This window comes from Aquila chrysaetos, chromosome 1 (genome assembly GCF_900496995.4).
Source record: "Aquila chrysaetos chrysaetos chromosome 1, bAquChr1.4, whole genome shotgun sequence".
NCBI classification, from domain to species: Eukaryota; Metazoa; Chordata; class Aves; order Accipitriformes; family Accipitridae; genus Aquila; species Aquila chrysaetos.
The window spans coordinates 74,047,805-74,066,284 of record NC_044004.1 but is presented as its reverse complement, the minus strand read 5'-3'; the positions used below and the strand labels follow the sequence as shown (position 1 = coordinate 74,066,284).

The 18,480-nt window shown below is 39.8% G+C and overlaps 1 protein-coding gene across 1 annotated transcript in view; it reads right to left on the bottom strand.

The window, feature by feature from the left end:
- The window catches only part of LOC115342807, a 147,242-nt gene that overhangs the window by 118,679 nt on the left and 10,083 nt on the right, over positions 1-18,480 (bottom strand). Inside the window, exon 2 of the mRNA XM_030017835.2 lies at positions 16,059-16,197. The gene's annotated coding sequence lies outside the window, so the exon portion shown is untranslated. The remainder of the gene's footprint in view (positions 1-16,058; positions 16,198-18,480) is intronic.

The window sequence follows — 18,480 nt, the reverse complement described above, 5'->3', positions numbered from 1 at the left end:
TTTTGCCGAGACCAAACTCAAAGCCTTGTGTGAAAAGAACTGTTCATGCGATGCTTCCTTGGTGAGCAAGTAGGGACAGAAAGATTTTAGGCCCAAAGAGCCATCCATGGAACATGCTTATTGCTAATTAATTCTGATTACTTTATAGCTCTGAAGGACTGAAATACAGGGAAAGTAATTTGAATTTTACTCCTGAAAAAAATACGGCTTCTAAAGAAGACAACACATTACACATCTAATTTGGGGTCATAACTGGTCATCACCCAGCCATGAAATCAGTTCTGAGCATTAAGATCTGTTTCAAAGGACAACTTTTTTTGTTGGAAGATACTAACAAATTGCTTGCACCAAAGGCATTACTGGGCATGCCACTGACCTTGAGAGAATGTATACAGAAGTGCAGGTATCTCTAGAAGAAAAAAATCTTAAACGGTTAAAGATTTCAGTAGTATGAAGGGTTTTGTCAATGTTTGTGTCATCTTGCACATATTACTGGAAATAGTCATGCCATTTGGAGAAGCATCAATTTAGGATTTCCTTATGATATATTTGCAAGATTTATTTTGGCATATGGGACCTGGTCGATCTTTCCACCAGGGAATTAGTTCAGATTAGCATTTGTAGTGCTCTAGATATCTTTAAGTGACATACCATCCCCTCTTGACACAAGCAAAAAAGGAGCATGCTAGGCCTTGCTATCTTATCCTTTTCTTCTCTCCCAGGCATGTTGGGAGATGCAATGCTTATCCTGTAGATATCACATACAGAGTATGGGGAGCTGCTTAGAGACACATGTGCAATCTGCTGTAGGGCAGTCTAAGTTTTATACAGAAAGTCCAGATAATGTTTTTGTTAAATCTGCCTCCACAACCTCCAAGGTAAGCAGTATTCAGCCTTCCTATCCATCGTACCTCCAGTGACTCCCTAGCCTATACCCTCACAGCTATTTCTCTAGAAAGCTGTACCTCCAAATTAGGCTTTGCCTGAATTAAAGCAGTAGCTATAATGAATATTCATGGTAAAATGTGTATCTATCTGAACAAGTTTGGGCATGCTTTCCAGCTAATAATGCTTATGCATCAAGGGCAGAGTCCATTATCACATTACTCTGTTTTTAGGTTTCCTTTCTTTTAGGCTTCCACTATAACATGTTGATGAATCACATACACAGTACCTACATCTTAGTCAGTGTCATTCTAGGTTAGTCTTCCCAATTAGAAACTGCATCTCTCTTCTTTCTAAACTTAGTACAAAAACCAGACAATATAACCTTCTAAAGACTTGATTAATAACTTGCTAATCTTTCAAGTGCAAAGAATTTTAGTTATAGACAGTGGCAAAAAGCAGAACACTATTAGTAAAAAAAATTTTTTTTTTAAGCAAATCTGCTGACAACTATGGTACTTCTATTTGACTTGTATTGTTATCCTAGAGACAAAAAGCATAGATGTTTTTGTCTTGTTATAAACCTAGACTCTGTATATAGATATTATATATTTATTAGATATATAATAGAATAGGTACTTAAAGAGTAACAATGAAAGAATAAATTTAACAAGCCCCACCAATTAGGTACCCACCCAGAGATAACCCTCTTGCATTTCCAGTTGGGTATGTCCAAAATTTTGCCTCTCCCACAAAGGAGACTTAGACACTTGACCGGGGGTGAAGAAAAGCCTCCATCCTCTCAAGATCCAGACTACAGAATTATACCTTGAGGGCAGATGGTTGGAAATATACTTTTTCCTATTTCAAAAGCAATCAGAAGTTTTATTCTAAGTGTCACACGTAATGCTCTTTGACCAAGGGACTCAAACCCTCAGTTTAAAGGTATGCACTGGAAAGCTATGACAGGACTCAAAAAAAACCTGAAAAAAAAAAATACTTCTGTTAACATTAAGGCATTAATTAGTGAAAGACACAAGCAAAATACAGTACAAATATACCCAGCAAGGTTATCTGGACCAGAAAGATAAAAGGTAATGGGTATAGCGGTAGCTCAGCAATAGAAATTACTCAGCGTGAAGTGTTGATACTGAGTGTCTTCACCACATTAAACTGAGCACATCAGACAGGTCACATATTTGGATAATAGAAAAAAAAAAACACACAGCTGTGAAACTCCTTAAGCTAAAATCCACATTTTCTACTTCTTGGATATCTTACATAGAATGTAACATAGTAAGTATCCTCCTCCTTCAGTGAGGTTTCACAGAACGTTTTCTGTATCTAGTTCATGAATAGTAACTACATCAGTGCATGCAAAGAACATGAACTGCTTACTGCATCATTCAAACCATTTTCATATCACAGTAAAATGTGTGAGGGAGCTAGACGCTCAAATAGTTAGGCCAAACAAGTTTAAGATGTAGAAGTTGAGCTTCAAAGCACTCAAGTTGGCGGGGGGACGGGGGGGGGGGGAGGATGAAGTGCTCAACAAAGGTTAACATATCAGGTTTAGGGACTGCAGTAGAGTGTTTTAAAATTGCAATTATTTCCAAGTCAAAATCACCTTCATCTGCATCTATTTTAGAAAAAGGGAAGTGTGTTTTGATTAGTTGTTTTAACTCCAGCTGTAATCCTAAGCAGTACATTTTCTTAGCTCTTGAGAGGGCAGCTATTTACAGGATAGCAGGGGATTTTGTTTCTGTAATACATGTTTTCAGTTTGTTTAGATTCATGAGCTGCTTTTTATGCCTATTTGAAATAGTATTAAGTGCTTCAAAAATATTACACATTTATGTACAAAACCAAGCCTTGATCCAAGCTGATTTCTCCAAAGAAAACTCTGTAAAAGAAGGCCATTCACTTAAAAACAAAAATGGTAAATTGTATATCTGTTTACACCTTTCTGATGACATTAATATAGTATGGATAGAGAGAAAGCAAAGCACACGTACAGTTTAACATAAAAAGAAATACATTTTTTTAAATGAAAATTTTTAGTAGCTCCTCATTTCAGGTACATGCACATTCCACTTACTCATCTAATCCTGCAGTGATTATTTTCTAGGATACATTTTACAGTCTTTGAAGAAGCTGAATAATTTCAAAAACTGGGAAGCGACTATTATAGCATAACTTGCCATGAAGTTTGAAGTTTGTCAACAAATCAGTTCTACATCTACAGTAATATTGTATCACGGATTATAGAGGGTAGGTTCATTAGATTTTTATCATTTGAAGACCTAATATGGAACCAGTAAGTACCTAGTTGGGAAATAAAAACATACAGTAATTAATGTACTATAGTATGCATGTATTGATTTTTACATGGACTATATTTTAGCAGTAATAATATCTGGCACCAGACTACAAATCAATAGGAGACACTATTGTGCTGTTGGTTTAAAAAAAAAATTAAGGAAAACCATCTTTTGTTTAACTGGCACCAGAGTTCCACATCCCAATTTTGCTATTGTAATGCTTGCTGTTATTTTAAATAAGATTCTCATGCCATACTTATTTAGCCAAATAAACACCCAGTCTTGGTACTAGTTCTGTTGTACTCAGAAGAAACACACTGTCAAATTTAGAAGAAAGAAAAACACTAACATCAGATGGCAATGGGACTAAGTCTTCTGCAAGTAAATATTCTTGAGGATTTGCATTTGCCATCACAGTTCAAACACTATAATATTATGCTTTACTTTCCTTCGTTATTTTCTCTTAGAATCGTTAAGCAAGTTTCAGTCTAATATGTGAACAGAACATGAGCAACAGGCACTGGATGAGTTTCCTGAAAAGGTGTTACTGAATATGAAGAACAGAAAAGGGAGGAGTGAGCATGTCTGTACTCCACCAAAATCACTAGAAGAGTAAGCAACACTTCCATTAGATCCAAAAGTGTTTCTTTTCATTATGGCTGGGAAAATTCAGAGTTTCAAGCCCCATTGTAATCTAAAAGTTATTAATCTTCAACAAAAAAGTTAATTCTGAAGGTTCAAGATCTTGTTTAACTGTTGGAAGGCCCCCAGGCTGAAGGCAACATGGTGGGTAGCATCAGGGAACAACTTCTGTCTTCACTAGCTGCGCAGGTGTAGACCCATAACCTTGCACAAGCGAGTTTCCAATCGCCCCATAATATGAGAGGATAAGTTAAGGGCCAACTCCAAAAAAGCTGTACTGGAGCAAGTGGCAGGCAAGTGACCAGCATGGAGGTTATGGGGGCCAAACAAGAAAGGCCTGTGTGTCCAGACCTGTGCAGTCATTCCATGAGCTTGCTTTCATAGACTTAAAATTAAAAAAAAATAGAATAAAAACCCCACAGTTTGTAGGCTGTAACTTCACAGCATCCATGAAAATGGCAGAAGGAAAGAAAATACTATACTAGCAAGAGCTGTAAGGTATATAGAAATCCAAGGACAACTAAGGTACATATGAAGGATATTTTGCCTTATATAAGAAATTTTACTTAACACTTCAGGTCAGAGCAGCCTCCAGAACAGTATAGCCAATATTATAGCATGCTAAAAATTATCCAGGCAGAAAAAAGAATACTCAATTAAGATTTCCTTTACTGATAACACAGCCCATTTTAAAAAGGAAGGCCTGAAAAAAAAAAAGGAAAATAGCCTCAATTTAAGGAAGAAAGATCAGTCTAAGCAATCTCTCTTTCTCCCAAGCACCTACAGTTCTTTTACTTCCAAGGCAATACCACGCCTGCTTCCACTGTCTTTTCCTATTAGTAGTACACAGCCAAGAAAAGCTGGCACAGGGAACTTAAAATCCATTATTATTACCATTTGACTTAGCACAAAGGATGAAGCCGATTGAAGTAATATATTTTCCACTTTTTATACTGTGGTTAGTATTTCAGTATTTTTAGAATAAACAAATGGGATTATGTATGTTTATAGTACGAGGAAAATAATCTAAAAATTAAATTAGCACAATAACCTTTAAGTAAAAGTACGCATGCAAACTCTATAAAGGTTGCTGCTAATACACAGGGAAAAATCATTATTTGTTCTAGAATGTCTTTAGATTAGCCAGCTGGTTCTCTTACATACCAAAAGATTAGAGTTTAAAGACTATTAGGGACCTACAGATCCCATTTCTCTCAGCAGGTGTTACAAACACACAGCTGGGGGCAGGGGAAGGAAAAGAGCTCCTGTGATCTTACAATTCGTTTCTAAAATACATTGCCTATTTCAGAAATATTAAGCCAATATTTCCACAGAGGGCTACGATTTAACTGTTGTACCATATAACAATAGACTTAAGCCCAGAAAGATACACTTAAGAAGTTTGTTAAATCAGGGACCTAGTGTTAGGAAATACTCCTAATTTGAAATTCTACCTTAGAGTGAGGATTGAAAGCATGCAGCAACTCCCAGCATTTAACTTGCTATTTTTAGCCATGAAACTGTGTGATCTAGTGCAGCACCATTTGCTTTTTTAAATTGATTGCACTGTCTTTTCACTGGTAGTAAATATACTATCCTAACACCATTTACATAAAAATCTGGAACCAACACAGCATCAAGCTCAAATGCAAACCAGCAAATCTGCATTTGAGTGACCTTTATGTATAATGTGCCCACAAAATCCTACTAACAAATAAAAGCTTTTTCAGCTGACAAGTTTAGAAAGGATAAATCAAGATACAGCAGAAAAAGGAGTAGTATATGGTGGAGAAAGAAAACAGAACAGCACTCTTCAGAAGACAAGTTAAAGAGAATCCAGCATTACACTTGCTCTGATCTGCTGGGTTTAGTATTCAAGTGGTTGAGACACTGATCATTTGCATTTCAAAGAAAAAAACTGAAGCTAGCTGATGATCTTCCACAGAGTGTGGGTGAGACTGTCTAATTCTGCATGACCCGTATCCATGGAAGCAGAGGAAGCACCTCCAGAGCCCACCCTTCCCAGCATCGTTCATGCAACTCGAGCCTCGTCTCTCTCACCCGAAGCAATCACATTTCACAATACAAAATCTGACTCTAGCATAAAGGTAAACTGTTTCAAGATGACACGGTCCTCGGTATACCAATTCCTAAAATATCAATAGATCTAGTGGAACTAAGTCTAGGAAATACGTATAAACAGTGGCAGGTTGTCCACCTGCAGATGAAGTGATTCAGCCAGCATGGGTCTTGACTTCACAGATTTATTTTTTTTCCTGCAGGTGCTATTAATGCAATGAAACCAACCATCTAACTGTTGATGTTTGTCCATGTTCTTTTGAATTTAACTATATCTACAGCAGATGTCAACATACCCCCTAACACTGCGTAGCACTAAATTTCTCAGAGGAAGATCTGAGTGCCTAACTGCCAAATTTCACTATCTTAACACCTATGGCGGGGGTGGGGGGGGAAACATGCTTAAGTACAGAAAACTTGTTTAATGTGCCTAAATTGTTGTTGCCAGAAGAAAAAGGAGTGATATATACAAGAACAGGATTTGGTAATTCTCTTCTTCCTGAACTTTAAATTGGGATGCAGTTTAGTGCACATTTGAGGAAAAAAAATTGCTTTGGTTTAGTTTCCTGGCAGGTTTCTCCCTTGCTCACTGCTTAAAAACAGATCATATGAAACTAGGTCTCAAAGGTTTTCTAGGAGAATAAACATGTGTGAGATGTTCTCTTTAGAACCATGGTTCCTTCTGACAGATAATACACCATCACACCTCTGTATCAGGATAAAGGAGGGCACTCATTTGTTTTCCCTCCTTTTACTCCAAAGGTACCAATTCATAATCTACAATTCTTAGCTGGAGAACTTCTTGTCCTGCACCCTTAGAAATAATGTATAAATAGATATGAACAGAAAAGTAAATAAAAAGGAGAACACAACCTTTACTTCCTCCTTGGCAACTTAATATTTTCAAAAGAATGTCTTTGAGACTTTTCCTGCCACTGACAGCATAAGACCGGACTTTTGCAACTTCAGAGTCCTATTAAAGTAAATTGGGCACAACAGTTATACCTGTTTTCTCCACTGCAATTTTAAGTTCCAGTCCTAAAACAGAGTGCAAGTGGGGTGTCTTATCATCCCCAATTCAAAAAGTCCCTCACAGTCAAAAATAGCCTTAGTGAACTCCGTTATCAACTTGATAGATAAAACAAGAGTATTTACATTTATCCCGCCTCTTTCTCCAACATCATTGCATCTAAAAAAACCAACTTATGTCTGTCTGAAGGATCATTTGAACATAGTATTTAGTCATTATAGGTTTAAAAAAAATAAAATAAACGATTTAAAAAGTGAACATCTAAACATTTTGATCCTTTGTGGGAGTAACAGAAACAATGTTCATTTCTCCCCCGTTAGCATCTCCCCTCTTTCACGAGAATATCCTATTTAGTTCTACAGTCTGAAAATGACCTTTTATTTCAACAGCTCTGTGGGCTCCACTACTTGCAGAAACAAACATTTTCTTCCAGGCACTATAGTGACTATTTTAATATTCTCTTCAGACTCTCTTCATTGCAATCCTAATAAACACATTCAGGTTTACGATGAAGAGAGATCCTACCAGACAAATGGCAGCAAGGTTACAAGCTCGAGCTGGTGACCTTCTGAAAGCTTGTTTTCCAGAGCTGCCTGATGGGGTGAACATTCCAGTGATGTTATTCATTGAAACGGGAACTCCAAATATTCCCCTTTTCTAAACAATGTCATTTTACCTTGACAACATATCATCACTGGCTTTCTTCTGTTCATCTCCTAGGTCAGGAAAGAAAGGTGAACAATTTATCACTCATGAATCCCTGATTTTAATGCAGATATTAACTGAAATTCAATTTCCATTGAATACATATTTTGAATATTATATACACATACATATGCAGTAGCATTAAGGCACAAAGGCTAAACACATCTGTCAGATCTGATCCGAACTGGGATGGAGATACAGCACTTTTCAACTACAGTATAAAACACTAGTGACTTACACTTTGCAAATTCCTGATTTTTCTAAAGCCTTTAAGCCATTTAACCATTAGAAAGCAAACAGCTTAACAGGATTTCCAGTTTTAGAATTCATTTGACTTCAGCTTGCAAGAGTTAAAAAAGGGTTAGGTCATACAGGTTCATTTATTCTGAATACCAAACCTGTAATGATTTGTCTGCTTTCTTTTCAGAAGGATTTACAGTTTGGATTATACCCCACAGAGCTATACACAAAGGTGTCCTTCCATGTGCTAATCTCCCTCTTTTGGCACAGAGGTTTGACCTCTAAGACACTCCCTGGATGACAGAGAGGGGCAACTGTTGTTTTGTCCCACACCGAGAAAGCTGATGCCATCACTTCAGATGTCTATGGGTTTCTTATGTGGGTACTACTGCAATCCAAGCTTAAAAGCTTCAAGTATTTCTCTTTTCTGCCTGAAAAGCAGACAGATTTAGTCCTTACCTTACATCCTGAAAGGGCACCTTCGATTTGCCAGGAAAGATTCAGAAATTCAGCTTGCTTCAGCAGAGAGAATTACAGGGTACAACCCCAAGCAAATTAATAACACACCAAGACTAGGAAAATAAGGTCACAGTGTCTTTGGCATGGTTTTGAATAGGACGTTCACAGTTGGTCTAGATTCTTGTGTTAATACCTTCTTTGAAGGCATACTTTTAATTAACTGTAGTAGAAAAAGTGGATATGCCAGGTATGGAGAGCAAGCCTCATGTTCCTCTACCCACTGCAAGTTAGAAAAGTGAAAAGAGTTCAGTTTTACAGCGTCATTTCCATATAGTTCCTTCCAGACCACTGAAAGAAGCTGAACCTGGGATGCAGACTTGATTATAGAAGCAGTATCTCCATCTATGTAGATGTCCATGGTTTTCTATAGCTCTCCACTAAGCCCACCAGCTATCACCAAGGAGCGTTGCCAACCTTACCCTGCAACACAGGGGACTATAAAAGTAACAGAAGAACAAAGGAACACTTATCTACCTTGTCTTTCTCCAGATTATCCCAGAGATTTTACAATACAACTCCATGTAATTTAGGCCTGTATTTGTATATCTCCTAGTAGGCAGGCATGTATTTTCTGTTATGTTAAGTAACTGTAAGTATTCTAAATGGTGCTCTACAATACCATGTATTCGTGTTAGTATATTTCTCAAAAAAAGGATTTTTTTTTCCCCTTTCAATGTTAAAATAATCTTTTTTGTCATCTTCTAAAGTAACCAGCTGCTTCCTGACAGGATCTACACCTCAGCTGGTACCACTATAAAGGTATTTCTTCAAAATATTAAAATTCAGTGCAGCTTTATTTGTTGACACTGCTGTAATCTTAGAACTACTTTTGTCAGTCTACACAGACCCTACACACATGTTGTCTTGAACTGATGCGGTGAGGACAACACGGTACCTTTGCTTGCAGTTACATTTTGTATAAAGGAGTCTGTAACTGGGAAATGGGAATAAATTATATCCAGGACATTCCAACAACAGAGAGACTCTACAGATGAAGAGGTAATAGATATCAGAAAGTTCAGCGTCAGTGTCTCAGAGGGTGAAACAGAACAGAAAGTAAAAAAAATCCTACAGAGTAAGCAACAGGGCATACATGCAGAGATGTTCCTCAACCAAACAGGGTTAGGCGAGCTGCCTTAAGATCCAAGTTCTTCCATTCCAGATACTGTGTTCTCCAAATCAAAGTCACTTAAAGACAACTGGAATTATAAATCCACTAATATCTTTAAAAGTTAGTTTTCTTCTTCTGTCAAAGAGAAGAGGATTCAGTTGTCCAAAACTACAGTTTAGAGCCTGATCTGCATATGGCAAACAACCCTTCATAAAACAATCCTTTAACTTCAAAATGAAACTAGAAGTATTTAGTATAGTTCCAAGCAAGCAACTCTTGCCAAGTGGCTGTCAGATCAGAATGGCGTGCGGTATACTTGACAGAAAAGCTACTGTAGTAACAAGAAACCAACCCGAGATTCAATACTGGAATTACTCAAACCCTGCCAAAAGAATCACTCAATAACTGCACCCTGTAACAGAGCTTTGGGGATTCTTATTCATGCATACCTAGATTCTCACAGTTATGATCAGGCACCCTATCATTTCAAGTGCTCCTCAAATTTAGCTTTAAGAATTATACTCAGGCTACCCTTAATAAAAAGCAAATACGTATTTTAAGAGTGGGAAAATAACAAAAATATGGAAGGAAAAAATCCATTACCCCCAAATACTTGGAACAATAGGACGGTAGAAGTATGATAGTCATACACAACTACTCTAATCTGCAGAGTTAGGACATTTTTACAGATCCAAGTAGTTTTTCCATCTATAGTTCAAGGGCTATCTACACTAAATGCACTTCCCTTTCCAGCTTGGCTCTCTCCCCCCCACCCCGGCCGAAGTTGGGAACTAAAATACAGGCATACCATATTGGTGTGAAACCAGTTGATTTACCAGGATTAGTCATTCTGATGCATATTCTGTTTTGCAGTGCATCTGTATTAGGCAAATGCATTTATATTAATGCAAATTCTTAGTTGAGACATACTATAAACTGAAAGGAAAATATAAACATTTCAGTGATTAGAACAACAAAACATCTAAAGGTGAGGCATTAAATATAAGAGGACCAGAGCCGGAAGTCAAATTAGCTTAAGGGCTTAACTACACCCCTGGAATGAAGTGTATTCACTGTTGAAAATACAAAGCAGACTCCGACAAGTCTAATTAATGAATAGAATTCTTGTGTCTTTTACAATAGACCTTTAAACCGTTCCTACTCAGCAGGCTCAAAATGATTTCACTGGGGGGTACAGGGGCTATTGAGCTGAAATAGCAGCTGTTTTGCTCAGCTCGCCTCACGTCATACCAGAATCCCAGGGAGTTTTGTACTGCGTGCTAGCATCCCCCTCACCCCTCCCCACCAAAAAGTAAACTTAATCATAACATCAAAGTGGAAAAACTCAGGAAACAGCTCACATCTCTATGTGCAAACTTTCAAAGGTACTAAAACAGGTTTCAGGGTCTACTTTCCCCTCCCTAATCTTGCCCAGGTACGCATCAGCAAAGTACAACCTTCACACATTCACAAATTCCCATATTCATAACTACCAAAATGGAGGTCTATGAGGAAGTCTGTTTCATGTTATGTTTCCATACGCCTATCAAACATTTTCTGAACCCTGTAAAAAGCACTAAACCAAGACAGGTCATCTAAAGTTTATTAAAGCATCTGTGCGTTCCAGCATGGAGTTCACGAATCCTGAATGCAACATTATTCAGCCAATTTAACAAGATTAGCCAGCCCGCTTTTTTCCACTTTCTGTCATTTCTTCTTCCATAACAAGCTAGCTTGTAGCTAAGGGAAGCCAAGCTCTTTTAAAGCTTTATTCTTTCACAGCTAGTAAAGTACAGCATTTACAATTGGGAGCTATCATGTCAGAAGCACAGTAGTTTCTCACGGGTCATTCAAAGTGCGCTACACAAACCAAAAACAAGAAAATAGAAAGGAGACCAGGAAGAAAGGAGACTAATTAACAGTTCTAAATTTTAGTTAAACTCTGTTCAACCTTCTGCTTCTCAGATCCAGCTAGACAGCTAATAAGCCTCATGGAATTCTGGCTCTTAATTAACACACAATTATTCCTCCAGAAGGATTAGAAGTTTCACCAAATGCTCAAGAAGTCAGTTTCCACAGCTCAAATTAGATTACTGCCTACATTTAGGAGCAAGGGTTACTGCTCCGTATTCTATTTGTAACACTTTTTTTTTTTTTTTTTTAAATGCAATCACATCTTTAAAGCAGATAAAGGACGGCTGCATTTTCATTGCACAAAGCTTCCCTCTATGTGAGCATGTAACATTCCCTGCCAATAATTCAGTCACTTGACATGAAAAGATAACAGCCATTAATGTAAGCATCTCAGTTATACATTAACTGTTTGAAGGCAGAACAATCTGTGAGCAACCACCTTTCTGAAGTCTAATCCAACATTTTACAGGTCAAGGCCTGAGACTCTCTAGCTCCCTAGCAAGGAGCTGATCATCACAAGCAAAATGCTAAGCAAAGCAAAACCAGTTGCACCAGCAGCTCACACCACTAACTTCCACTGACATGAACGATTCACTGTAAATGGAAGTGAATGTAGTCCACCCTCTTTGTTGGCAATTAGTCCTTCCTTGACTTCTGGCTAAACACATACAGTCTGTCTTAAAGCCCTACCTCTTAAAAGCTCTTAAAGCCCCTGAAGTTTTGCAAAGGCAGCAGCAGGTGTAAGTTTTAAATCATAATACTGAAGCACTTGCCCTTAATGGGACAGTCAATCCTCAGACCTTTATCTTACTTTTAGCCATCTACAGCTGTCTTCAAGCCAAAGTCAACTATCATAGTCTTATGGTCATACGGATTTCTTCCTCAGAATAAAAGAGCTCAACCATCTCCTCTCCTCTAAACACACTAGCTTTCTTCTGCTCCTTCTGGCTGCAACTTCGCTTTGTCAAGAAAAGCAGCTCTATGCTGCAAATTAATACATATTATCTCAATATAGCGCTTAGGGAATTAAAGTGCACTATGCTGGAAAGGCTTGGAAGACTGACAAATCAGGACAGCTTTAAACTTTAAATCACAACTGTACTAAGCTCACTCATTGGCAGCAACATGCTAATAGTTAGCCCTTACACCTTGTTAATCATTTTCACTGCATGCAGAACTGTCAGCCTTTCACACCTCTATCCTAAACCAGCTGCGAGTAGCACACAGCACCACAGAGCTGATGGCAGTTCTTCATTGCAGAGGTGAATGTGATCAGGCTTGACTGACAGCTCCTCAGCTAGGAAAGCTGGGGCTGAGGAAGACTTGCCTTCTCCTCTCTGCCTTTCTTCCTCCTTGAGGTTTCTGTGCAACTTGCTCCTCTCCACCCCTCCAGAGGGGGGCTCACCTGCTACCAACAATGCTTATCTTGGTTTTGCCGCTCACCCCTGAGCATTTGGTAGGACACTCTGCACATTTATCTTGCAACTTTTTGTTATGGGTGTTTCCGATGTGCGAATACACTCATCTTATCCCTTTGGTGGTCACATTGGTTATATGTTATATCTAGTTACACCATCAGTGCTACAAAATACTCACATACAGGTTTTTGTTAACCATCTTAGCAAGTTCTTATTTGGGTTCAAGGCAAACTAACATTAATTACATACCAATTAACGCACTTACAATTTGTAGGTGTCATAAGACTTTGCTTTAGCTACTCTTAGATACACAACTGCCAGGCTAAACAGTTGGTCTTCTACCTGTGGTAGTGAAGAATTTCTTCTACAACCTGTGCTATACATAGCTTACCTTCATACTGGCAGAGAAAGTTTAATGCAATATGGGTAAAAGCGATAATAGGACCAGAGTACAAAGTGGGGGGGGGAAAGCTGGCTATAGACCAGCTGCTGTGGGTATACTTCCAGCCAGCTGAAGAGTCATGAAATTACAGTTTGGGAGTGCTGGGCACCTGGAGAGGCAGCTAAAAAGGTTTTCTGGCTGGTCAGTGCCTGGAGAAGTCCTGTAACAAAGTCCATAGACTGAAGATCTACCTCCAAAACTGTCAGCCTGGTTCCTGATCCCGAGACTGACCTCTCCAGGCAGCACACTCACCCTCAGCCTCCTGGTGGTTGAGCCCCAAATCCTCATCACCCACCACAAGTAACTGTACGCCAATTCTGCCGCCGTTTCTGATGCTCGATCATCCACCAACACCAAAGAACACATGGATCAAGCCAAACCATCAACTAGAAGAAATATATAGATCCAGTCGCTCATTTCCGAGCTCTCTGAACCCTGTTGAATACAAGACCTCCCCAAAGCACCGCGGTGGAGACGGGGCCTGCCGTCCCGCACCCCACGGCCTCCTGCTCGCAGGGAGCCGGGCCTGCTGCAGCGGCTGCGCACCCACGGAGCTCCTGCCCGCGGCCCCGCTGGAGCAGGGCCACGAGGGACCCGCGCCAAGAAGGGACCTCACCTCACCCCAGCCTGCACGAGACGTTGCCAGGGCAGGGGAAAAGAAAGAGTCGGCGTCACAAAATTCGCTTTTTTTTACGTGACGGCTCTGTAGGTTTAGCGAGTACCCGAAGCCAGCCCTGGGGCTCATGCTGGGAAAGGGCCCGTTTTCCTCCTCAACTCACGTGGCCGGCGGCAAGGACCATTTTGGCCGAGAGCAAGCAACCTCTGAGCCAGCTGGTAGGCCTGGGCTCAAAGAGCCCGTGCATCTAACAGGGGCTGGTCATCCTCCAGCTGAGAGAGGGCCCAGGACACCCCCAGGCAGGGCAGGACACCCCCAGGCGACGGGCACTGCCACAGCACCGGGTCTCACTACAGCTCTGTCCGGGACGCCATTAACCCCTATCACCCCAGGGCGCCCTTGCCTCCCAACCAGACAGCCAGAAACAAAAACGCCAACAGAGAGAGATATACAATCCCCCCAAAAAATACAAAACAACAACAACAACAACAAAATCACACACAAATCAAACGTACCAGGAAATCCAGCCAGGCCAACAAGATTCACCAGATGAATGACTGCAACGTTACTGATGAAAGACAGCGACATCAAGGACCTGCTTCAGAGAGCCACAGAGACAAAACCCTCCCCTCCCAGCTGATGCCTACATGGACAACAAAACCTCCCCAGCTGCCTTATCAGGGCTGGCCCCTAGAAGCTCGTTAAATCCTAGCTATGTTTCATGTGCGTTGATCAATAAATAATTGCTTTATACTTTCAAGCTGTGTATGTCCCACCTGGAGAACGTCGTGGCACCTGGCACCCAAATAAACTAGCCCAGAAGGGGAGTGATAATCACTTACCTGCAGTCAGGTGGTTAAATTGTGTTTGACCACGAGCTTGTCATCGTCTCCATTAGGTATCGCTACACCGTTCATGTACGCAAGGCATAGCTGAGACCTTGGTGGGCCACGACAGCATTTTCACTTAGTTGTAAGACAGGCCCCATCAGTGTTTGTCCTAACATCGCTTCCCACGTGAAAGCAGGGTGCCAGGCTCCTCTGCGGCTCAGGTGCCTGCCCAACCACTGATGCTACTGCAATGCTGGCCAGCCACAAAAATCAAGGAAAAACCTATGCGGAGGCATGTGTAACTCAGCCACTGATTTTGATGTGTCAGGTGTGAAGGAACACGGACATAGCAGCTGTGGTTGTCATGTAGAATAGAAATAACTACTGTGAGCTGACAGCTGCTCCAGATTTTATTTTTTTTTTAAATATATATAGGCAAACTGAGCTCAACTTCTGGTTCTTCTTTATTTTTAAACATTGACCAGTACCTTTATTTAATTAGATATGCCTTTAAAATACCGTTCATGAAAACCTAGTAAGTTTCCATAGTACCTTGTGGGTGCCTTCCCATTAACATTTCTTAGACTTTCCATAAAGGTGTGATTTATGGCCTTATTCTACAACCACCCATCGGAGGGATTTTGAATTCACCGAGACAATCTGCGTGAGTAAATGTTACTCATGTACATTAGTGGTTTCCAAGTCAGGCAATTAACTTAGAAATGTTTGCAGGCTCTTTCTTCATTTTTTTCATACCATAGTCAGGCACAGTATTAATATCCAGTACTGAGTCTAATAAAATTTCCATTACCTTCTGGGGTTAATAATGAAGACAGCAGGGACAAAATCAGTATCACTGTATTAACTATCATTAAATAGGGTATCTAAGCATCAGCAACATAGCGAGTGAAAAACTTAGTGTATATAAAAAATTTGTATTTGTCTACTTATCTCATTCAAATTCTAACTTTAACAATAAGCCTTGGATTTTAAAATTAGTAACGTGCAAACACATTGTGCATGGTCAATTAAACTGAACTCTACTATTTCATGTAATTGCAGAAACTGTGAACACCAGAAGTAAACTTCATTTCAGCCAATTGCAAACAAGTATTTTAGATTTTTTTTAATTAATGAAAAAAATTGTCTGAATCAACTTTAAATATGGAATTCGCTGAAGAATTTGACCCTATGTATGACCATTTCAACTTAAAAACTGAATCCATACTAAATACTGTAATAGTAAAATTAAATTTTACTACATTCCTTCATTAGCAACACGCATCTGTGTAATTAAAATACTTACGGTTATCAAATCTGAGGCACGTATTATGTCTGGTCTAGCACGTGGAAGTCTGTGGTAGAGGGTTCAAGGCACATTCCCCACTGGCTAACCTCAGGCACTTAATTTAGGTGTTTGTGTGGACAAGTAGGCTCCATACAACCTGTCAAGCCAGCAAAGAGAGACAAACCCAAACCATGTAAGTCTGAAGTCACCTCCACACATGATAAAATGATGGCAGAATCACATTTGGGGGGAAGGAAGGAAAAAGAGAGAATGCCTCTTTGTTTAGGAGGAATTCAATAAAACAGAAGGGGGAGAGGACACACAAGCTCCCCACGTGCTCAGGGCAATGAACTCACCCGAGCACTCCGATAATCTCATCCAAATTACACTGTGTGAAAGGGAGAAGGGCAGAGCTAACGTCTCCTGCAGTCTTCTCCCGCTACGGATTCAGGATACAGATAAAAGCATGAGCCCGCAGGTTGCACAGGGTAGACACAACCCAAACTTAGATGATGGCTATGCATGGCTCTTCCCTGCACTCTTCTCTGTTAAAAGCTTGATGATGGCAGGAGAGGCACCATGACGTGAGCACTGATTAACCTCAAAATGCACAAGTCTGCACAGTTCTGGTCTGAGAAAGTTTATTTATGGCTGACCCCTACTTGGGAAGGTCCGCTACCTGCTCACACTGTTGCAACACACTGCAGCCACTTCAGTTTTAAAAGTAATCCTGCTGTTCTTAATGTGAACCACACACCAACACCGTAATTAATACTAGTTGGCATTTATTAGCAGTCTGAGATACAAAACAGTCTACGGGCTTAGAAAGTGTGGCCTCTTAAGGCAGGCCTCTTCAGAAAAAAACAGAGGTAACACAGCAGAGAAATACAATGAGACTTCGCTTGCAGCTTTGTAATCTGCCTTTTTTGAGATTGGATCCACAGGTGAAATACACAGAGCAATAAGATACACTTTCTAGGACTAAATCTAAACCATCCTTGAATACTAAGCATCTTTTAAAATACACAATTAAAATGAAATAGTTTCATAAGTATCACAATTTATCGTCCCACATAAATGAGAACAGAATTAGTTTTAAATATCTCAGAAGCAAATTTTTTCCTCCTTTGGAATCAAATGGGGCTGAGGACTTTCTGAACAAACAAAGGGATTGATAGTGAACACCTGCAAGCATCTGCAGCCACATGCATTTCTCATTTACATCTTTATTTTTCTCCTGCTTCCTCAAAGTAATTAAAATCTTCCTTTTGCTGGAAGGCCTGTGGGGAGTCATTGCAGGGGAGTTGTTCTGAGAGACGATGAGGTCCTGAGGTGAACCAGCTTCCTCCGGGTCCTCGGTCAGCATCATCTCCACTGTATTACTGACAATGCAGCACTCCCCATAAACCTTTTTTGGTGCGCCCCAGCAGGCACTGGTGGCACATGGAAATGCCGTTTCCGTTGCTCAATGGACTGAATCTAGGTTTGTGCCTCTGCCCAAGGCCTGACTCACACAACTGACTTCCACCCTGACCGACCTAGCCCCATTTCGTCTGTAAGAGTCAAGCTGTACTTTAGGTAAGTGCAGCTAAATCTGGGAGATGATAACTTTATTTCTGCACATCCACTCAATTAATCTGTTCCTGGACTGTCAGTGATAATAATTCTCCAAGAATTACTGATTAAGTCGTACACTTTAAATTGTTTTCTAAAACCTCTTATTGTCATCCGAGAACTTTGACAGTGATTCTTGTCATTACAGCTCGTTACCCTTCAGCATCATCACATCAGAAATAAGGATTATGGTTTTGCTTGTTCATTCACAGGACTATAAATGTAGTGGAGGGATTACCACTTCATATTCTACTTATTTGCTAGAACTTTCCTTACCTAGTTTTCCCTCTGGGACCTTTGCAAACATATATTTCCTTATTCTCTTATGGTATTTTCTGCAATTCTTCCTCGTCTCCATTATTACTACTGAAACTATTCACTGTCTTTCCCTTTCCATTTTGTAAAAACCTTAAATTCCCTCCCCGCCCCAAATTGTTTGAGGGCTTTCACTTCTGGCTTATATCAGATAGGCTAAAGCCCTAGTTTGCTGTTTTGCTTAATCCTAATTAAACTTCTGGCCCACGTACAAATGATGTCTATTACTTCTGTGGCAGCTTTTCCTTTTGACTAATCTAGAAATACTCGTTTTCCTATGTATTTTGTACTGAAGGAAGTTGTCTTTAAAGATGTGCAACTTTGCTCTTCAAACACTTAATCAGTGAATACCATGCAGAGATGTAATCTGCTTTCATACAGCCCTTCCTGCATCAATCCAGGATGAGGCGTTTTGTACTACCTATGAACCAGAAGACTATTTAAGACTGTTTAACCATGATAGGACATAAATATTCAGATTACAAAATAAATAAGTGAATTGAGAAGATTA